General features: G+C 30.6%; 1 protein-coding gene across 4 annotated transcripts in view; it reads right to left on the bottom strand.

Moving 5' to 3' along the window:
• LOC123696991 (diuretic hormone class 2) overlaps nt 1-23,381 on the bottom strand; it is a 36,770-nt gene extending 13,389 nt beyond the window's left edge. For 2 of the 4 annotated variants that reach the window (XM_045643397.1, XM_045643400.1), the window contains exon 1: nt 23,323-23,381. The gene's annotated coding sequence lies outside the window, so the exon portion shown is untranslated. Of the gene's footprint in view, nt 1-9,863; nt 9,924-11,492; nt 11,513-23,322 lie in introns of those variants that run through there. The other 2 variants (XM_045643398.1, XM_045643399.1) reach the window with 2 other exon arrangements.
• Between the last annotated feature and the right edge of the window lie 1,079 nt (nt 23,382-24,460).

The following is a 24,460-nucleotide window of genomic DNA, read 5'->3' as shown; positions in this document are numbered from 1 at the left end:
TATAAAAGTTAAGACAACTTCATAATCCCTTTGGGATCGAGGGATGATAACCCTTATCTTTAGGCTTGTAACTTGTTGTACATGTGTTCACGCCGTCATTAAAAGGGACACGGATTTGAATAATTGATTTAAACAACACATGTTTGTTTCGAACAATTTGTAATTTCTAAACACCATTTTATATACCTACTGGAAAGGCAAGTTCAGTTATAGGACATAAAATGAACAGGGATATATTAGGCATAGTTTTTATTTACAGATTCATCTGCAGGTATTTATTTATCAAATTAAATAAAGTTTTAAACATGAAAAAATTAATTTTGCCTTTATAAATAGGTATAAAGTATAAACCAATGTGCATATTTGAATCACGCTACACAAGTATCTAGACACGCGGCAGCGTGTCAAGCCGAGTTCAAGCGAAGAGAACTGGCGAGCAGCAGCCGTGTGTATATTTACACGAACCATTTCGAGCCACTTTTCACCCCCTTATAACTCGAAAACTATTTGAGTTAAATAAACCAAATTTGGTACATATCAAGAGGACCTCAAGATAAACAAGAACCTTAAATTTCATAAATACAGATTAAACAGTTGCGTAGATATTAATATCCAAAAATCGCAATTTTTAAGACTGACTGACTTATAGACATATACAAAACCTAACCCACTTCCAGATGACCTAGAAAGTTCAAATTTTGTAATCAGCTAGGTAATAGTGAGTGTACAAAGGAAAAAATCAGAAAATACTGAATTTATTTGTATTTAATTTTTTGTTCAATGACATTAATTTTGTTTGTATGGAAAAATGGAAAAGTTTAAAAAAATAGAAAATAGTATATTCACCTTACTAGTCTTAAAAAATAGATCAAAACTAATCAGTGGCCGAAAAAATTTTTGATATCCATCAATAAATGACTGAGATATAGATTATTGAAGTTTACATATTTTAGGACGAAACATCTGTAGATTCGAAGCGCCTCTGACATCACACTCACTCGCGCTAGTATCGCTAGGGCGGATTACTTCGATTGCATGATTTCTTTATTCAAAACTGTTATTAAACGTAAAATAAAAGAAAATTGTAATAAAAATATTGCCCATAGAGTTAAAAATAATATATAATTTTACATATTCACATTTATTTATTCTTTATTTATGAGTATTAGTTTTAATTTCAGTGTAAATCAATCAATCATCATCAATACATATTATAATAAAATTCTAGAAAAGTCGTGTCTGTACAATCAAAATATATAAAAAAAAATTAGCAGGTGCTATTATTAAATCGATCCCAAACCCAAAACTGTAGTTAAAAATTTTTTTGTCTGTTTGTCTGTTTGTCGGTTTGTCTGTTTGTCTGTTTGTCTGTATGTTCGTGCACGCTAATCTCAGAAACGGCTTATCCGATTAAGATGCGGTTTTCACTAATATATTGTGGTAATCTTCATTTAACATTTAGTGTTTATTTCATGTCAATCGGTTCGTAAATAAAAAAGTTATGACCATTTAAGTATTCACGGCGAACATTTGCTAAGGCATTCTATACACTGTACGATAAAACGTAAGTTATCTGTTACAATTATTATTCCTGTAAATGTCCAAGTGATCATATCGAAAGTGCCCAAGGGTAGGGGGGGGGGGTTTGGTCAAATTAGAATTATGCTTACTTCTAGGTAAATTTTATACATAAAATGTCCTTTAAATTATGTCATATTATATTTTTAACCCCCGACGCAAAGAGATGGGTGATAAGTGTTTGTGTGTCTGTGTGTGTGTGTCTGTTTGTGCCACCGTAGCTCGCTAACAGGTAATCCGAATTAGATGCGGTTTTTTTAGTTAGGCAGCATATTTTCCGACGCTGGTTCTTAGATAAAGTGTATCAAAATCGGTTCATCCATTTATTATACCTAGGTATATAGGGGTAAATGTGGGAATGAAAAAAACGAAAGTTGTCAAATATAAGTACTTACCTAAGTTATATATTAAATGAAAGTGAACGACCTATCAGTAACAAATCGGTTCACCCATTTATTTGATATAGGTATAAAAGTGGTAATAAAAAAAAGAATTTGTCAAATATACTCAAGTGATATATCAAATGAAAGGGCATGACGTGTAAAGTATAATTAGAAATATTTTATCAAAATCGGTTCATCCATTTATTATACCTATATATGGGTAAAAGTGGGAATGAAAAAAAACGAATGTTGTCAAATATACCCAAGTGACCTATCAAATAAAAGTGCACAACGGGTGAAGTACACTTAGTTATATTTTTATCCAATTCGGTTTATCCATTTATTAGATTACAGCGGTAAAAGTGGGAATGAACATAATAATCGAATGTGGTCGAATAATACCTATACTCAAGCGGCATATCAAAATATGAAAGGGCAACGTGTGAATTACAATTAGTCATATTTTATCGAAATCGGTTCATCCGTTTATTACATTTAGGGCTTTTTAGGGGTGACAGTGGGGATAAATAAACCAAATGGAGCATCAAACTACAGGATATGACGTGTACATATAGGTACAATTAGATATGGTTTACATCAAAATCGGTTCTGCCATTTACTAGGGATGGAAAGGGAAGTGTTGAAAGTCTGTGAAAGAAGAGGGGATACGGGAGCGAGAGGATAGCCACACCCTGGAAATTTTGAACTCTACTCAAAGCTACATAGGCCTGGCCCTTGGCAATATTTTTTCCTAAGTATACCACTTCTTTTGCCACTGTGGTCCATTACAATTTGTGCACGGTTACGGCCCAACTTAAAAGATGTCAAGGAGCAACAAACTTATAGATATCAATATGATGTAGGAATGTAATATGGAGGTAGAGGTAGGTCTCGCTCACTTGAAAATATTACATGAAAATAAGAAACCGAAAGGAATAAATAATTATTTTACAAACTTCCCGACGATCTTTAAAATTAAGTACCATATATTTTGATAATGAGGTATATTATGATGATGTTGGCATGGCAGCCCGACGCGACGACTTTGTTTTTTTTTAATAAATATTTAAAATGGTATTTATTTTTAAAAATCTTCGGGAAGTTTGTGAAATTATTTATTCCTTTTTCTATGCACTTTTCTTCGTAGCGCTGTTTTTTTCTTTAATTTAATTTTTATTGCACGGTCTAAACGGTTTACTTACTACAGGCGTGAGACAGGATTCAGGAAAGATCTGATTTGGATTTTGTGCTGGATTTGATAAAAACTGAGTATCGATTAAGCTGATCAGTTGCTGCACGATACATAGTTAAAAACATCCATACAAGGAAGTAAGGAAAATAAATTTGCTCCCCTCCCCCCTGGTGCCTAAAAATAATATGACATAATTTAAAAGAAATTTTACGTAGAAAATTAATAAGGCATTTTTTTTTGTATTGTTTAGCTCAGTTTAGTAATAAATTTTACTTACAGTTCTTTTAATTATTTATGGTAGTCTGTGTTTACTCAATAATTAAGATAAGTAGTAACTACTATGTAGTCACTATTCCACGCGGACGAAGTCGCGGGCACAGCTAGTAAATAAATAAAATCTTTATTTTGCTTTAAACATGGTATTCAATGGTGATACAGTTATATTAATAAAGCACAAACATATTCAGCCAATACAAGCATGCAAAAATAATTAGGTACCATAAATGGTGTAATGGAAGAAGGCTTCGTCGAAGGTCGAAATGATTTAATTTGCGTAATATTAATATGAGTGAAACATCTTTAGGCGCGTTTAGAGTAAAATTTCAAGATCGCGTCATGGCAATACCGTAACGTCATGGAGTAAGGCGACGATTCTTCCACAACGATCTTTGCATCTTGGTAATAGTGTGTGTACAAATTCACGCTGGATGTTTAGAAAATCATGTAATCTTTTAAGCAGAAAACGAGTTTAAAAAATTGCAGATAATGACGGGGCAATGTGCGCTGACATTCATAACATACAAGAAAATATAGAAAATAATACTAAACAAACCATACAGAGAAACCGCAAGAAAAAAAATCGTATATAAAAAGTATTATATTTATAAAGTAAATCAAATTTGCAGAGTAATTTTCTGTACAAAAAGTAATGATATCCCACCAAAAACATAAATGTAAAAATTGGAGCCGAGTTCAATCGTTGACTTAATTTGCCAAAAAAAGAAATGAGATCTAAATGTGTGCCAAGTTCTGCAGACAGTCCAGAAATTTATTTACAAGATGTATTAAGTTCTTAGGTTGACTGAAAACTCAATTGTTTTATTTTCCCTTAGAGAACAATGTTTATTCCAAAATATAACTTTTTTAATTTGAATAATATAATTATTTTCACAAAGCAAACAACTAATGACCTATTGAACCCCACAATTTGATGAGGCTAGTTTTTAGAACCTCACAAAATATAAACAGTATGTAAAACTAGCCTCATCAAATTGTGGGGTTCAATAGGTTATTAGTTGTTTGCTTTGTGAAAATAATTATATTATTCAAATTAAAAAAGTTATATTTTGGAATAAACATTGTTCTCTAAGGGAAAATAAAACAATTGAGTTTTCAGTCAACCTAAGAACTTAATACATCTTTGTAAATAAATTTCTGGACTGTCTGCAGAACTTGGCACACATTTAGATCTCATTTCTTTTTTTGGCAAATTAAGTCAACGATTGAACTCGGCTCCAATTTTTACATTTATGTTTTTGGTGGGATACGTATTTATACCTCAAAGAGTTTTTAAAAATCATAAAATATGATATCCAACACAATAATATAAAGGAAGTTACAGCCAAATTTATCGTCGTGAATGTACAACATTCCTTGGCTGATAATAAAATACCAAGAAAATATCTATGGTTAATAACGGACGTTTATTTCGCCACAAGACATTACTGTGAGATTTGCCCTCTGCCAATATGGACTTATATTTATTGTCTTATATATATATATTATGATTTGTAACCCAAATGTCTTCCATTTTTACTATTACAAGGTTTAAAAACTAAATATAGAGCTTAAAAACTCGTTTAGTCAGAAATCATAATATTTTTTGCTGAAATCGTCATTTAAGAGTTCACAGTTATAAAACTAAATATTAATCAAATAATAATATAAAATAGGAATTTGTTAGTGCATATTATATTAAAACCAACCCCTTTAGGATTTTGTGAAATAATATTAAATATATGCTAGCCATAGGCACAAAGAAATACCGCTCAAGTATTTGGTCAAAACTTAAATATGCATGGTTAAGTTTCACACGTTTGCATCTCGGTCACAAACTACGAGAAGTATGTTCGGCATCCTTTGGAAACATTTGCAATATCTTGTTTCAAATAAACTTTAAGCTTTACTATATTATTGCTAGACAATGTCGCACTGAAACGAGCATTCTAGGTCACTACGAAATGTTCGATGCATAATTTTGTGTCATTACCATCATAAATAATTTCATATTTATAGTAGAGCCATTTTAATAGGCAACATTTGACAGTTCAACAAAATTCAACAACGTAACCTAGTAACGACGACATAGAATAACATAATATTTCGTTTTGTTAGAACTGCACATTTGCTTAACTTTTTTCAATTATGATTACATATTTATAATAATAATGACCGATACAAGTAATTTTAGGATTTGATTTTACTGATAAACCATTCTAAACATAATAAACAATTTCTGATTCAAAGAACTGACGTCGCTACAATTTTGTGTCAATAAACCTTTTTTATTTTTAAATACCAGAGACGTTACTCAAAAAATCGAAATCTGACATCCAGAATCGAATGCATTGATTACTTGGGAATAAAAATTATCATAAATTGTTGACACGTGTTTCAAGTTCGATTGACAAATGTTTCAGGTCCGTATCGATTAATTTACTTTAATCGATGTTTTTAAGCAGGTTACCACCCTATGAAGATAAAATTGATAGACGTCAAATGTTGCCTATTAAATTGGCTCGACTATAGATGCATCTTTTAACTATATATTTACGATTTACATATCAGCCTGTGTTAAATATTGTACCCTTGCTAATCACTTTCTCGACATTAATCTCTAAAATGGAATATTACTATATATTTTTGAATAGAATTACGGCCATTACTTTTAACCTCTAACCGTTTATAGCCAACAAATCTTATGAAGCGTTTTATTTTCTATAAAGTTATTTTTGTTTTCTCCCCGTCGTAATTTGATCATGTATTTTTTATTACCCCGATATTGGGCAAACTGCGAGATTTGATTCCGCGGACGTTGACTAAACAACATTATTTGATGAACGCAATAGTGTAGCAAAACCTCGACTTTGACGGATCGAGATAAACTTATTGCTTCGCTTGATTTATTATCTTTTGACGATTGTTTTGATCCTAATTGAGTTTCCAATCTTGGAAAGGTTTATTTTTTTACGTTTATAGAGTACTTGGTTGTACATATTATAGATGTAAATAAAATAATCTTTACATCTAACGCAGAAAAGAGCATTTAAAGTCAGAAATTGAATGTAAAAATTTAAAGGTTGAAATTCAGTTTGCAATGTTAAGAGCTAGGTATATCCACGAGGCAAGAAAAGTTAAGAAATTAGGTACTACTGTTTTCTATTTAAAGACCCAATTTTGTATCGTAGCTTGACTTCTGGGCATCATATTGCCTTCTAAATTAGTAGGTGAACACATACACACACATTAAGTTATTAGCCTATATATCACAAGGATAGTTTTACTACAACTTTTTGTTTAGTACGTGTTTGATAGACGAGTAACAATTGATATCAGAAAACCCATAGAATCCCGATAATTGACCCTTTCATGTCCCTTCGCACCCAAACAGACTAATATATGTATTGTTGTCCCGTCACGCTTCACCGAGAGACGGCAATAAGGCGACATGTCCTTATCACGACGTGTCGTAATGGACCTTGCGTGACACGTGATAAGAGAAAGATTTGTGAAAAGAGTTTGTGAATAAAGAGGATTTAAAAGCAGATTTTCGAGCTTGGAGTTTGGACAGCAAGAAAGAATATTCATCGCTTTATAATTATATTGAAAAGGCAAAATCTGAACGTGAAAGTTTATAAGTATTCAAAGAAGATGTTTACTAAACAACGAACCATCGCATCGTGGCTAATGAAATTATTTACGCATTCAACCGACATCCAATATTATTTAAACCCTAAGGAACCAACAAATCTTCGTATTTCTACAATATGACTGAGAAATAAATAAAACAGTAGGGGAATTTAAGAAACGTTCTGAGTAATTAAAATATATAAGCTATATTAAACCTATCGTTTAATAGAGGAGCGGTAAATCCTTACATTAATTTAGATTAAACACAGAAGTGTCCTTTCGGAATAACCAGATCATTTGAAATAATTACCTACATTACTCAAAGATTATGAGGAGTGAAAATTTGTCCAGTTAATTCTAATTTATAGACACCGTTTAAAGTTAAATGACTTTGGGCCATGAAAGCTACTTATTACTTAATAAAGCGCTTGTAAATTATTAAACAAAAAATAATAATAAATGAATAAAAAAAATGTAACTACCTACGCAAAAACAGTGAGAATAGAAGGAAATGTGTTTACATAGCATTGACTTAACTTCACTTCTCAAGTTCGCGACTGAATTACTGTAGTATACACGTACATAGTATGTTCCATGTCCCCAAGTAGGGTAAGGGGCAGATGCATTATACATCTGTTTTACTGATCGATTTTCTTTAGAGACAATTAAGTGATCTGTGTCCTGTCAGACCGAGACATTTTTTTTTTCGTCTCCACCGGGAATCGAATTCAGGACCCCTCGGTTTTACGCTCACGCGTCAACCACTGTACCAAGGAGGCGGTCAGTTCTTTACTTGCTGAACCATATTCAAGTTCGAAAATACAACATGTTTAAGCGTATCTCAAAATTATAGTTTGAAGTTTTTTTATCCCGCCCAATAAAGATTAATATAAAATAATCAATGTATTCGACAATGTTATATGCCAACACACTTAAGAACAGCGAATTGCACGCATTATTCAGTAGCTATATTATACTTCATATAGGTATATTTCACTATTTACTGTCTTTTAATAAGAATATAAACAAACAGCTAATAACAAAAGGTATAACGTACTATGTTTTCATATTTTCCTTGTTTGTGGTAAAAGTTCACCGTAAGCTTGAACACACCCCAATGAATAATATAGAGTTATTTCACTTCGTGGTATTATTTAATTTGCTGGTTTCTTTCATTCGTACAGATTAAAAACATTAAAAACATTTAAGGAATGAAGGAAATAATATTATTTTCTTGTTCATATTTTTGTGTATTTCTTTTAAAATACATATATGAGTATTTTGTTAATGGTCTAATTACTAATTACATTGTATATTCGTATAGAAAAACATCATATATTATAATATGTAAAGTTTTATATCTTTTAAATTTAACATTTAAAATTTAAAATTTAACAACCTTAATAATGAAGTAACAAACTTTCTTATATAAATGAGTAAGTATTATTAACACGCTCATTAACTGATATAGGTGTAAGTTAAAACTTTAATTAAATACATAGAACTCATAAAGCTTACTCACAAGGCTTGATAGCGCTTTTATGACGATACCGTGTTGAAATAAGGTGACAGTGGGTGTGACTTATTTTGTTTCAAAAATCTTTGACATGCTTGATACTTAAAAGGAAAACTGACAATTTAAACTTGAGATATTTTTAAAAACTCTACTGTAGTTAAAGTAATGACCACTTTTATAAAAGGAAAGGCTATCCTTATTACCTCTGATATTATGAATGCGAAAGTGCTTGTTTTTTTGTATGTCTAGTCGAAACGGAGCGATTTTATGATTTATTTTTTTAGTACAATTAATTAATTAATTTTTTTTTTCAGGTGGCTAGAGAAACTACGCGGGCGAAACAGCAGTCAGAAAGCTGTTCATAAGGTCTCTGAATTTAAAAAAACAGCTCGAAATAAATGTCGTTTATTTTATTCATAATGAATGTACAGACTAAGGGACGCATGAAGTTAAAAGATTTCATAGTAATATTAACAATATAAAGCCATGTGTATAGATAACTCGAACCCCTTTGTTCTATAAATGTAGGACCCCTCTTTGCTCCATTGCACAATCGAGTGCCATTGAAAATAAGGTTAATGTTTTAAATAAATCATCGCATCACTTGGTAATTGTATGATTTGACATTTAAGCAGCAAAACACAATATTATATTTTCCTGGAATGGAAGAATATTCTTTATTGAATTGGAAATAACAAATGAAGTCGTCTCTAAAATAATAGCATCATATCACAAGATCAAGTTCAGAATATTTTTTCTTAATATGTAGGTAGATATCTTAACAGCCCACAAAATGATGCGAATGTCGTAAAATGCAGGCGCCGACATTGCATTGAATCTATTAGCTAAATTAGTATGCAATTAGCACAAGGAAGTATCTAATTAATGGTGAAATTTATTTATGAGAGTCTAATTGCTTTTGGAGTGGCTTTTAAAATTGCATTTGCTATTCCTGCTGACTGCTTCCAAATAGGCAAAGCTATGGCTATATCAATCCGCAAATTTATTTAGTTAATATAATTTTTAAAAATGTTACTATCCAATAAAAAAATACGAACATACATATTAACAATTTTCACATACAGAAATATGTTTTAGTAAATACCAAATCACTGTTCTTTTGATAACGGTTCAGTAAAAAGAACAATACGAGTTTAATCTGCTAAACTGAAATAGTATTTGGTCTGGCTTTGAAAATCCATTCAACGTTCGACTCTATTTGTGACGATCACTTCATATCAAAAAAAAAATGTATTGTTATAGCTATAGTTATTAAAAACTGTACATGGCACACGATTTCTAAGCAGTTATCTCTTGTATAATGGATATACCTTGTAAGAACATTTGTGAGGACGGCTAGAGCAATTTATTTGTAAGATATTTTATAAGTAACAATGTCAACACCGCTCCCAGGTTTGCACGTCGTAAAACCACCTCTGGAGCGACCTCAGGAAGTGCATTTTCTTTTGCTTTCAGAGCTCTAAGATACACGATAATAGATGATATTTTTTTTTTAATTTTCTTATACAAGTACGGTAGTATTGTCTTGAGAGTTATAGCTTGTATTTCAGATATGTTTTACACGAAGTGTTAGATGATATAAATTATTATTTAATTTTGTGTTCAATCAACTGTAGATAGTATTTAAACTGCGAAATTACGAATTCAGGGGAAATTATATTAAGCAAAATCCTACTGGGATCATTACCAAACATATTCACACTTTAAAGATTACCTGAAAGCAATCAAAAAGTAAATCGCAAAAATATTAAAAATAAATAATAAAGTTCTATGAAAATTGCGAAAAAAAAAATCGCGTACAAAATTGTGACTCAAATAACGCAAAGGAAATCTCACGAGAGCAATTCGTTTAAGCTGTATACACCTCGCTGAAATTTAAATTTCTATGATGCTGTGAAGTGTGCTTATTTTTGCAAATGAATTGTGACAGCAAAAAAAAATATTTTTTATATATTAAAATTTCATTTAACAGCGTGACGTCATTCATAGCAACCGGGTTCATTGAAAAAATTTAAAAATCCATATCTAGTTTCGTTGTTTACAAACTGAATGCGTCACACCTATAGATTTTATTTTGTAAATAAACATGTTATTAGGTCGAAGCTGGGTCAACCAGTTTAGTTCACTAAGGCCTTTTACAACGTAGTGAAGAAAAATCAAATAAAAAAGAGGCCATACTTTATGGATACCTATTAAGAAAATTTCGTGTTGAGAATATTAAAATTTCCAATTCGACTCCAATGAACAGACAAATGAAAAAATTCGTATAAATTTTAATTTATTCGTAATACCCCAACGGTGATTTCTTTTCCAATACAATCTGTGAACTAGTGAAACGAAAATCTTTTGTCTATGCCTGTTTGAGTTTAATCAATAAAGAAAATTTTTGAGTTGGCAAAAATTATTAAGGATGTTTTATAGTTTCACAGCTGCCGAGAAACGTTTATGACATAATTTTATAGGTCATCGTGATATGAATTTTTTTATAAAGGTCTCGAAAAGTAGGAAGTTTGAAATATTGAGCAGCAATTGTAGTGAACTTAATTTTCAGGGACATAAGCGGACTTTAAAAAAAAACCTTTCAGGTGAAAATTTATAAATGAATAACACAAAGAACATTACGTATTATTATCTGATAAACATTTTGCCATTCCTAGCCTGTCTCTAGTTCGTTGAAACACATGTACTGATCACGTTAAAGTTGTAATAGTGTTAATATTTTTATTTTGTGATTCTATTACATAAAATCATTGTGTATCTTGTATGTTATTTTTGTCCATAAAATATATTTTTATGTGCAAAAGAATTACACGCACAATGTAGGTAATTGATTTTTATTAGTTAGCTACATATATGAATATAGGAAAATTAGTTTTTATAACGTTCTTCTTACCAAAAGATTCAACACCATTAGCAATTTTATTTGACAAGACATCTCATAACACGAATTTCTTGCGCACATTAAGTAATAAATCTAACCCCTTTATGGCCTAAGTCACGAGTAAATGTCATATCAACAAAAAACTAATCCGAATTTCAATTTCCTGCATAATACGAACATTTTATGGTACTCCGAGCTTAGATTGTATTTTCTGATTAATTTTCTGTATTGGAATGAGATATCATTTAACAACTGACCGTCTGAAATGGCTGAAGTGATCTCTTCTAAAACTATGCTTTATTTGTTGAAAATTTAAGTTTGTAAAAAATACAATTTCTGAAGAAATTTCTTCATATCAATTTGATATTGAATGTGCTCCTTAAAAACTTATGCCGTAACAGATGCATTTATAAAACATAAATTAGGAATTAAAAGAAAGGAAACACTTTGACGCTAGCGTAAAGGCAACGCTTACTTCGAATCTAAAGAAAACTTTGTTTTCAACTCTGTAAACAGAACTAAAACAATCATTGATTTCAATCTTTAATTAAATATTTCAACAATAAGTTATGGGAGAATATCATGAAGTATCCGTAAGAAATGAGTATGTTTATTTATTTATAAATCTGTATTGTCTAAAATTAAAAAAAGAAACAATAGTATACCTATGTAAAAAGAAGCAGTGTTATGAAAATCATGCTTTTCACAAAAGGCGGCCTTATTGCTGAACAGCAATCTCTACCAGGCAACCTGACAGGACAGGAAATGCAACAAGATAATGGGATATATTATGAAAAGCAGAATAATAAACTAAGACTTTTTGACCACATAAAAAAGGGACGTAAAATATTTAACGTAATGAACGATAAAAGTCAAAGTGGTGAAAGTGAAACAACGTCATGTTTCACCATTTAGCAGTATTTATTTCAGCAAATTTGGTAATGGATAACACGACACCGCACTCCGATGTGCAAACACACATCACTCCTTTTAACGCGCGGTTGGTTTAGTCAGATTCATATAAATTGAGATTTAACAAGAATTTGTTAGCCACGTCACAATTTTACGAGTTTAATAAAATCAAGACTCGTGGCGCCAAAATGGTCGGATAATAAAATAAGTATTTCAGCTATATGTAAAGCTCTACAAAAATTGATAGTGTATTCTTCTCGGTGTGAGTAATCGCTTGCTGAATTATGTATTTAATGAATTAAAATATTTAAAGAACAGTTGTTATCAGTATTTATGGTAAAATGATGCATGAGGTATCTGCGTCTTCAATGTAAAGTGAAAGAATTTACTTTTTCAGATGAATGCATAAATAAAATTTTATTACGTGTCAAAGGTATATATGCCATAATTTACCTTGTATTATGGACTCTATAACATTTCAGATGTGTAATAACTTCGTATTATATGAAATTTAAATACAAATAATTAATTATATAAAGACAAACAAATATCGTCAATAGTGTCATTGTTACTAGCTTTGCATGAAATATAATAATATATTGTGGTTTTGATACAAGTCATCTACAACAAAGTTACATAAAATTACTTTGCAACTATGTTAAACCTAGGTTCTATGTTCCCACGGTGCCATTTGTACTCGTACTCACAAAACATTACCGCACATAACTTCACAATGAAAGCATTAAATATTCTACCTTTGTACGTATTATCAATTAATTATAAATCAACAATAGCAAAGCAGTAGAAGTAAACATTTAGTGTATAAAATCCTATTATCATTGACAAACTTCTCTTATAAATTAAATCGGTTTGTTTGCGAAGGGTGCCTTATCATTCCATGAATTTTAGCGCGGATTGGCTTTCAAGGCTCCGTAATTTATAAGCTTGATTTTTCGTTATTCTGCACAAGTACATCTCTTATTATTTACAACTAGCGGTCGCCCCGGCTTCGCCCGTGGTACATATTTCGCAATAAAAGGTAACCGTTCTTTCTCAGGGTCTAAAGAATGTCTGTGCTAAATTTCATCAAAATCGGTCCGGTAGTTTATGCGTGAAAAACCATACATACATACATACATAACGCCAAACCTTTCCTCTTTATAATATTAGTATAGATAAACTTTAAGAATAATTTCACTGTTAAAGATTTTTCGTGTATTTTATTTCGAATGAAACGTAGGTACCCACTACCCATATTTAAATAAGGAATTAAGTATGGAGAGTACAAAAATTTCCTACAAAACATTGTTATACCGTTCATTGTATTATTCTTCATTAACATAACTTGCTGCACACTAACAAATTAAATGTGCAATACTTTTGCAAAAAATAATAATTGTTTATAACTAGGTACTGGCCAATTTAAACTGTGTATCTCATCGCAAGCCATTTTTCAATTCCAAAGCAACAGTTATTCTGTGAACATCGCGGTACATCTCCGGGGTGAAGTTAATTGGCCTGATAAACATTTAAGGAATAATTTTCTGCTCGCCGACAAACGGTTAACTCTCTGGGTGATGCTTTTTTGGGTCCCCGACTGAAATACCCTTGTAATTTTGTTTACCTAATTGTCTAAGTCCTTAATATTATACGATAATATGTACATGTCGCTTGAAATTTAAATATACCAACAGTAAACGCACTGATGAGTCATATATATTGATGTTTTGTATAATATATAAGATAAAAGTTATTAATCTCAAAGATGTATTTCTTTCTTAAATTGTCATATACTACAGAAGGCGTGTTATTTTTTAATAACCACTCACCTCTGACGCCACCGAGATAATTAAAATTGCGTTTTCTCAGTAACACTGAACCTTGTTATTTTTATATTTGTGAAACTAGTCTTTTAATCATATTTATCTCCATATAAACAATTAAATACTGCCTACATTTTTATTTACACATATAAACTATAGGTACCTATATAAGTATGTGCGCTTTATATTGCTCTATTTAGTGCTAAGAATATTAAAGCGCAGTTCAAAATTTTTGATCTATAATGTGTTAATAAAAAATCACCTTCGCGATTATGTTAAAATTTCATAAAGTATGCGAAACATTGTTCCACGCTTGTTCCACGTAAAGAGATTACCGAGACGCAAACGGTTATTACCGAAGAGTGTCGAAAATGCTAAATGTATACGAAAATCCGCTTACTGTACTTAACATAACATTTCGTAAGAATGACAATCTGAAGCTTATAAACTTGAAGCTCCAAATCATATTACAGAAATAAATACGCGCTTGCAATGAACTGAATGACGTCATTCAAACCACCGCGTATAAGCGACAGATCTAACTTGGGATGCTAGACTAACAAAAAAATTTCAGATATATAATATTAAAATTAATGCATTCGTCCCAATTAGGTACTACACTATTCATTCATATAGATTAAAACAACGATAACTACATCATAATCGATATTCGATACTTAATAACTACGACATCGTAGTATTAATGAAAACAATCGAAACAGCAGTGTTTGATCAATTAAACTTCCGAATTGACTTCTATAGCAACATATCGCAATAAGTCTGTATTATTAGAAATAATTTTCGCGACAGTCACACCCCGGGGCGTAATCACGAACATTTTAAGGCACCCTCCGAGGCTCTATCAAACTTTAGGACTCATTGAAATTATTTAAATCATGATAATTTCGCTATAGAAGTTATGCGTATTAGATGTTAACAGGAAACTTTGTTTATTTTCTAACAAGCATTGTATTTTCGATGTAGGTATCATAATTAGTGAGCAAATAGAGCTTTTGTATATAATTTTCAGGAGCACCCGCTGAATTTTATTTTATCACATACATATTATGAATATATATGATCTACTTCAGATGATAGGCCAACGACACGGTTGTATAGCAGTAAAATTTTACTTTAAAAATTTTAGATATTTTAATTGATATGAATTCTAATTACGCATTCCATAGAAATTATCAAGATTTTGAAATCATATAGCAATAATCCTTTTTAAAAATCAGAAAGCAAACGCAGCCATTAATTATTCTACGTAGTTGAATTTCAATTTTCATACAAAATCAGAATACTAATCACCGTTGTTGTTGGCTTAATTCGAATATTAATCATCGTCCTATAAGTTTTGAAATCTATACATAAATGTATAGAGAACGATAATACAAATATTCCTATCACATTGCAGAAAAAAAGAGAGGTTAATCCCGATGATGGAATAACAAGAACAAATATTATTCGGGAATATTGTCATAGGTTTCGTGTATTTGGGCCTCTTAAATACAAGACACCTTTTGTTTACGACACAAAGGCATAACAAGGATTCCGTGTTTGTCTATAGTTAGTGCTCCCTAAGGAATCGCATGCCTCCCCGGGATGAAAAACCATGCGTATTTTCGTACGTAATAAGACAGAGAAGTTAAATTAATACGAGTAAATCTATCAATGGCTAAACAGTTTCACGGAGCGATTTTCTTATTTATAATTAGAGTTTTAACGCACAAAAATATATCAAATGAATAGCCTAAATGTAAAAACTAATTACTGTTAATTCTTTGAAGCTTAATTTGTCACCAAAAAATATTTGTACACGGCTTTTAACGCCTGCCTAATAATTATCGTAAACTGGTAACTTGAACCTGTAAAGGGTCCAATATCGTCATTCACTCAATTTATATGTAATATTAGATTCTTGGTATTTGTTAGGAATGTAGGATATATATAGAATTTATAAATACAACTCTTCACGAAAATAAAACAAAATCGTTTAAAAGATACTTACAGTTCCAACAAGATAATAAATAGTCAACAATAAAGAAAGTTAGCCTAAAATTAATGTCTTGACTTTTCTTTATAAATAATTCGCCCCAAACATTTTAAATTCTGATATCCCAAGGGCCTCCCAGGTTTATTTTCTACATTGGAACAAATCCTGTTTCTGAGTTTTAACATCTGTTTCAGACATTATATATCTTTAACGACATCGAAACGAAGGTACTGTCTGAATTTGAAATAATTTCCTTTTTTGTAAGAATATCTCAAAGATTCTTAAAATAGATACTTGAGTATCAAATAATTAATTCCAGTATTTTTATGTAATAAAGTTTAAGAACGGTTTAGATTGTTACTACATGGCTAGTAATAAAATTGAATGAGCTCTTATTCGAATTGTTTGCCCGCGATATATTGAGCTCTAATAGAGCGGAGCTTAAACTATACGAGGGATTTCATTTTTTAAATCTCAAATTTTGTCGCATATAACAGATTTTAGTGCATAACCCACGGGAGAATTGGAGATTAAAACTTGTGCACAATAAAGCGGTACGGCAAAATTATTTCCTTCATATTCTTCGAGTTTGCAGTTATATCATTTCATTTGCTTATATGTGACGGAAATATTTAATATTATGCGCCAAATTATGAAAAGCGGATTAAAAAAATATAAAAGACTCATAGACAGACCCAACCTGGCTCATAAAAACTGTAAGACTTGGCTTATAAATCCCAGCATTAATGCAAGAACCTATTAGCATGAAAGACACTGTAAACAATTTAAAAAACAAACTCTTTCTTAACAAATAACCATTTATTTTCTGAGGTACTTTGTAAAGTTTGCCTTAGAAATACGCCGTCAGATTTATGTCCGAAACGTCATGGAAATATAACTTCCACAACAAATATTATACAGTTTTTCCTCTTGACGGATGTACCTTCCGAGTTGTAATACCTGTTTCACAGTTCTCTACTTTAAAATCTAATCAAGAAGTTTCCTTAGACGTGGAATTACAATATTTCTCCGCGGGATGTAAATATTTCACTACAATTGAAAAAGACTTACACCTGACTTGAGGGATAAGAATATTTGAAATTGTGTGAATGTGATTTCTATTCCGGAGGGTTTATGCAAAGTGTCACAAATTCCTGTGGGATTTTCACTTTCTGACTTTGCCACTGCAGAATACATGAGTTTAATACCACATATTCTAGTCTTTAGAGGTTATTCTTGTAACCTTCTTGTAATATTAATAATAGGAACTACATATTAATTTTGCTTCCGAGAGATATTATGAATCTATTTCGTAAAATTAATAACATTCGTGCTTTGAACAATTGAACATACACTAAAATATGAAAGCACAGTGGGCTACGACATTTTCACACAAAATTGTGATCACACATCGATTTTTAATGCGCAATTATTTTTATATAGGTTTTATGGTTATAAAACATGGTTAAAATCTGTAAAGTATGCAGAGTGGTTCAAAAAAGAAAAGTACAGATAGGGATGACATGTACGTATATATACAGAATCTATACAATTGATTGCTTTATTGCCTTTTTTCTAAAAAGTTTTCATTATTTGCGGTATTTTGCGGTGCGGTAAATAACGCATAGGAAGGAAATTCTAGAATAATTGAAAGCTTCCGCTAAAATTTCTGTTAGGCAGCCCATATGTCGCACCCAGATCGTCAATTTCATGCATCGCGCCGGCCAGCTGTCCAATTACATTATCAAATTCACGCGACAGTAAATTTCGCTAACTATTGTTATTTAATGTAAAAAGCTCATAATTACATGTTATCAATTGACCTTAGCAACGGAGAATGTTTAGGGGTTGTAGATGACGTTCAATTCTATTAGATTAACTCATAACTACGAAAAAAATTTATAGCAGTATTTTTATGTATCTAGGTATCTCTATACGTTGAGAACCTTTCTTATATGTCTTAAACGATCACATAACATATTCAAATGACTATGTATGAGATTTATAATTTTACAATAAATCTGCTTGTAACGTAAATTATATAACCAAGTTATTTAAAGAACTCATGGCATCGTCTTATTTTTTTTCCGCTCTACAGCGTGTCTCTGCGACAGAAGTTGGGTACAGTAAGCCTACGTCTAACTTGACATGAAGTAGTAACAAGGGCAAAGAAGTGTCACAATGTTGATTATTTTCATTTTGTTTTGATAGATGTTAGAGATGTGGTCTGATTTTGAATATTTTTTAACTATATTTTTATTGTTTTGTAGGTAGGTATAGTAAATGTTTGGGTCCCTGAAATGGAAGCATAATGGGCTGCTATGTTAATCGAAAATATGTATTTGTTAAGCTATTGCATAGCTTCTATCGCGGGCCTTGAGCGCGGGGACCGAATCGAGAAATTCCGTAACGAAAAAACCTCACGCTCCCCACTCCGACGGGCGGAGGTGTGGCTTGAAGGCATAGCATGCAATAGCTTTACCGCGGCAGTCCCCGAGTGCCACACGTCGGTTTTATTCTGAAAACAATTTTGCGCCGAATATAGAGAAGAGCCGAATCGTATCATGTAATTATGAATAAAAAAGACAAAACATCGATACTGGTGTGATTCTTCTACTTTTTTCATGGCAAAATAGTTCCAAGGGTAAATATTGTTTGATATAAAGCGCTCATTACTTAGATAACAACGAGCTATCTAGTATATGCTTCATTAGGCACTACTATGGCATTAATTTAGGCAGATAGTGTATTCAGGTTTCATGAATTGTATATAAAAGCACATATCGCTTATGCATATTTATTAAAAAAAGAAATAACATATTATTTGTATCAATATATTTTAACTTTAAAGGATCAAAACTTAGTTTTCGAAAGAGGAAATAAAATTAAAATTTCCTACAAAAAAATATTTCTTATTTTATGACGTTTTCCCTGCATACTATTTACTCATAAATTATTTCAAATTATCACCGTAGGTATAATAATTTTCATTTTGCATAATATAACTTCATCCATTCGTTAAAAAATGACACAGACCACGAAGTGTAATAATCATATCTGAATTTCAATAAAAATGAACGGAATTTAACTTTAAACTGTTTCGAATTGAATCGAATTCCATTCATACAGATACATTATGTGTGGAAATTGAAAATGGCATCGAGTCTCGTCGCGATATGACTCATAAAATATTGGCTTTATAAAAAGCTAAGTGAATGTGTGCATTACGAATTTGGACTTTATATTTAACTGAAGAGAAAACTTTAAGGGATAATCCGCATTGTTAACTTGTTTCTAACTCTTATACTATGCTGTATGACCTTAAATTTTTAAAGTAGATTTGAAGTTACTGTGAACTTAATGTATGAACATTTTTCTAACTTTTAAAAAGATTTTTTCAATTTATGAATAAGAACTGAATAGAATATTCTTGCTTTTGTAGATACTAGATAAAAATAACAAATGGAAAAGGGAAAGCTATTTTGGGACCGGTGATAGCTTTTTTGATTTATTTTGAACATATTACCTTGCATTGAAATTCATATCTTCAATTCAATATAAGTGTTTACGAACGGTACGTAAAAAATATAAAACGTTCAATTTTACTTTAAAAAAAAATCTTTTACATTAATATAATTATTAAGTATAATGTAATATTTTTACTACAAGAAAAATACAAAATGTACCTACACATTTCAAAGAACCTCTGGAATCTATTTTATCAAGATACGTAAGTAAATATTTTTATTTTTATCTCCAAAAGTACTCCGCTAATATTAACTTACAAAGTATTACGCCTACAAAAGTCTGAAAATGATCGCGTTGAATGCAAAGCTGAGAAAAGCCGGTTCTTAACGTATATCGAAGAAATCAGCTCATAAGATTATCTCAAACCAATCAATCTAAGCCGCGAGTTCGAGTGATATCTTATAAGTGTTCATTGATTGATCATATTATTATGGATTGTCTAGAACAATGTTAAATTTAATTTCACTAGATCTGAGTTATAATAAAAATGATTCGCCAAACGCGTTGCTTGAGAACGATTCGATCAATTCGGTTAATTTTTTCGTGTTTTTCAGGCGCAAGGAAGGTTTAGGTCAGAACATCGTTGGCCGGGGAAGCTAGTAATATATGAAATTACATTTTATAAATTTAAAATGTATATCCTATTTATGTAATATATTATATCTTTTACATATTTTACAAACATATGATTTTAGAAAGTTTTTATTAAGCTTTGAAACTTCAGTCAAAGTTTTATGTATGAATATTGTGTTTGCGAAGTTGCCTTTGTAGCAGCATACCTAATGACAAGACATGAATGCGCAGCTTTTGTTTTACATTTACGACATTTTTGTTACGTTAATGAGGTTATAATCATTAAAAACACCATAACATATTATAATGTGTAAAAAATGAAGCAGAGTGAAGAGAAAGATTAAATAAATGTCTAATTCTTAAAAAATGAAAGCTTAGGCGTTTAATAAATAATAATACTAAATAGTAAAAAAATGATCTTGTATATTTATGATTTTTCAAATAGCTTAATACTAGTAAAAAAACCTGTTCGCAAACTAAAAGTTTTAGACACAATGTTTATTATAAATTCAAATTTACCAAAACAATTCATTTCAGAAATGTACCAAAACGTATTAAATGTAGCTTACAGAAGATTTAAAGAGGCTATTCTCCTTGTGTCCAGTAAAGGGTAAAATACACTAGCGAGTAGCGTCTCTAAGTGCATCAAGACTGATGTATGTCTTTAAAGTTCTTACGTGTTCACTTACACTTGAACATTTAAGAGATCTCCTGCTCCGAACAAAATCGTGCAATTCAGCAATGAAAATAACTAATGATAGTACAAGAGTTACTTTTTATATTGACAGAGATGTTTTACAGAAATAAAATTTAGTTAAGCGTAGTTTATCGCTTTACATCGCATTAGGATATTTACTTTAAATAATTTATTTAGGTATACAGATATTGTACCTATATATCATTGAAATCATTCAATAAAAATGATTATCATATATAAACTATGAATAAACCAAGGTTTGTAAACTGGTTTTCAGATTACGCATCGGTACACCAATCCAAAAACTTTTGACTTTTATCCAAAGCAAAGCTCTTAATAGAACTTAACTCTCAGAAACTCTGTAGTTTTACCAATTACAAATGAAAAGTTCCTAATACGGGCCCTGTGATGAATGATAATGATATATCTTAGCTAGAAGTTAAGTAATAAAAATAATAAGGGATTTATCAACAACTACTCAATGTCTGGCTTCAGGCCCTTGTCAGATTACTATTTTTCTGTTACCTTTGTGAATATTCAATTTTTTTTATTAAATGACATGTCGTTTGTAATAACTAAAGTATTATTTTACTTATTCTTCTTTATCGAATATAAGCTAAAATTGTTTCATTGGATTAATACATTGTACAAAAAGAGATATTACAATTTTAATCACAAATATAGGAATTTAGGCTATATATCAATAGTAGGTACAATACTTAATTTTTTTTTGTACTAATTTGATACTATAGTTCGTCAAAATATGTTTGTACTTAAACATTTCAAAACAATTATTCACAATTTTTCATTCGGTGTATTAGGAAATAAATTAATGAAATATTATTCCATCTTTTTATATATTTAAGTAATTGAAAATATAATTTATTTATAGATGTTATTTAGAAGTATGGCTCTATACATCTACTCATTTAATCCTACGAATGAGAAAGGTTAAGACACTAATAACGTCCATGTCATTTCAGACATATTTTATTTTTTTATAAAACACGTGTAACATAAAGACTGTAACAAATCAATCTCGTTAGTGTAAGTACGATTTCACATTACAGAACCGTTTTTATAAATAAACGATGTGCGTTTAATTAAAAATCAACACGGGCCTCGATTAGCGTAATCTAATTTACATTTCATTTGCAGATGATATGATAATGTTTCTTACGAAAGTTGCTTAGCAAAATTGTATTTACATATTTTTATAAAACTTGCAGATTCCGCGACATTTTAGGGTAATTTAAATTGCAAATTGAATAAGCTATGGACACCGAGCAGTATTTTTGGATCCATATTTGTATGATTTTGTAAATGATCAATTACTTATAAGCCACTTTTTGATAGGATTATTTTTCTAGAAGTCACTCAGATATTTGCTTTCAAGCTTTCAAGCTTGCCACAAAAAGTTTATGTGTCTTATGCTTCTCGTTTTGCGTTTTATCTAAAAAAGGGTAATATTACAAGTAATAACTGCGTTAAAAACAACCGACTTCAACCTTGCACTTGCAAAATTCACAAATACCTACAGACAAAAATGCTCATAAAATAAAAACTACTGGGTCTATCCGAATAAAATTTTTATGGGACCAATTCGACACCATCCCGCATCGAACAAAAAAAGAATCACGTAAATCGGTTCAGAAACCTCGGAGTAATCGGTGTACATACATAAAAAAAATAAAAAAAACATACCGGCCGAATTGATAACCTCCTCCTGTTTTTTGAAGTCGGTTAAAAACAGAAGCCATCGAAGGAAGAACATCATTAAAGTTTTATTCAAGTGGAATTAATATTCTATAAGTTTTTCATTGCTTCAGCAAATGATAACTTTACCTAACTTGAACTTTGCTCGTAAAGATCCCCAGAGCAATAGTTATTAGCAAAAGTTATGAGGTATTGATATATGTAACGAATTATATCTAGCCAAAGTCGATAGGCAATTACTAATTAATAACCTGGTAATATATACTTTTATCTGTAGTTATAATTATTATTTATTGAGCTTTAATTTGTCTATTGCAATTATTTTGAATGCAAGTGGAAAAGTTTAAATGTTTAACGTTTTTTTTTAAGTTTACTGCACTTTTAATGAAGAAAAAATAAATTTAATATTACACTAATATAAATATTGAGATAAAGCACTTTAAATTGTAATATAAAGTTTATAATTTAGTTATACACCGGAAAATATATTTTCGATTAATATTCGTAGCACCAAAAATATTTACAAAACTCTGCACTCTAACAATCAAATTAGACACTTATTAAGTGAACTTTTCACGAGTTTAAACTGAAACTTACCTGACGAGTTAAGTTGCGACGGCTTCTACGACGGCAGGGCTCGCTGGAGGCAACAAGTGTTGTGCCGCCGCCCGCCCAGCGGCGAGCTTATATACCGCTCTCTGCGCCCGCCCAACGCCGCCTACCCAATCAACGGACTAACATAGTTTGCATTTCAATTTCCAGAATCAAAATTAACGTTTTTATGGATATCTTTAATTTTATGTCTGTTCTAAAAGTAAATAGTATAGACAATAGTTTGCAATAGTTGTATTAGTTTTTCTTGGATGCAATTACACGTTCTTGTGAAGTTAAAGCACAAAAAAATTCAATTTTATAGGAGAAACTTACGTGTGTGTAAAATAATTTAACATGTAAAAATATCATGATATTGCCCGCTTATATTTCATAAGAAAGATTTTACTTCAATGACAATATGTTCGTTTGAATAATGGAGAAACAAGAACACTCTTAATAAATTTAATGAACTTGTTATAATATACCTAATGCTTTCCTTACTAAAAAGCTTTTTTAAATATTAATGTTAAGTATTTGTTTTTGATTTCTAAATTATGTTTTGTTTTAAATAAATGATAGTGCTCTATCTCTCTATACTCACTAATCATCGATACGACGCTCAGAATTAAGTTACTGTTTGATATTTCAATTATTAGGATATCAAATAAGAATGTAGTCTCCAAATATGGCCGATAAATTGAAAACAATAACAATATATTTTTCCTCGATCCGAATAATTAAGAATATATAAAACCTTTAACAAAAGGGCACTATTTATTTGGAAATATGAAAGCAATTTGGTGGATTTGGGGCTGATTTGTGGCGTTTCCGCTATCGTTCATATTGATAGATAGACTCGTTATGAGCGAAATCGTTTTTATACACTTCGTAAATAACACTCGTATAGTTTTATGTAATGTATTCATTATGGCTTTATTAGTTGAATACATGATTGGTTGCTGAACGAAATTAAATTATTAAAAACCATATACTAGATGTTGAACTAAGGTGTATTAATTTTAAATAAAGATTTTTAGTATCAAGTAACTTGTATTGCTTACAAGTGGACGTAAATTAAGTTTATAATTAAGGTCATTATAATATTGAGGATAACATTTAGTTATAAATTCTGTATGTCTTG

The sequence above is a fragment of the Colias croceus genome, chromosome 13 (assembly GCF_905220415.1).
Source record: "Colias croceus chromosome 13, ilColCroc2.1".
NCBI classification, from domain to species: domain Eukaryota; kingdom Metazoa; phylum Arthropoda; class Insecta; order Lepidoptera; family Pieridae; genus Colias; species Colias croceus.
Note: the sequence above shows the minus strand (reverse complement) of the source record. Positions and strands in the feature narration are given on the sequence as shown.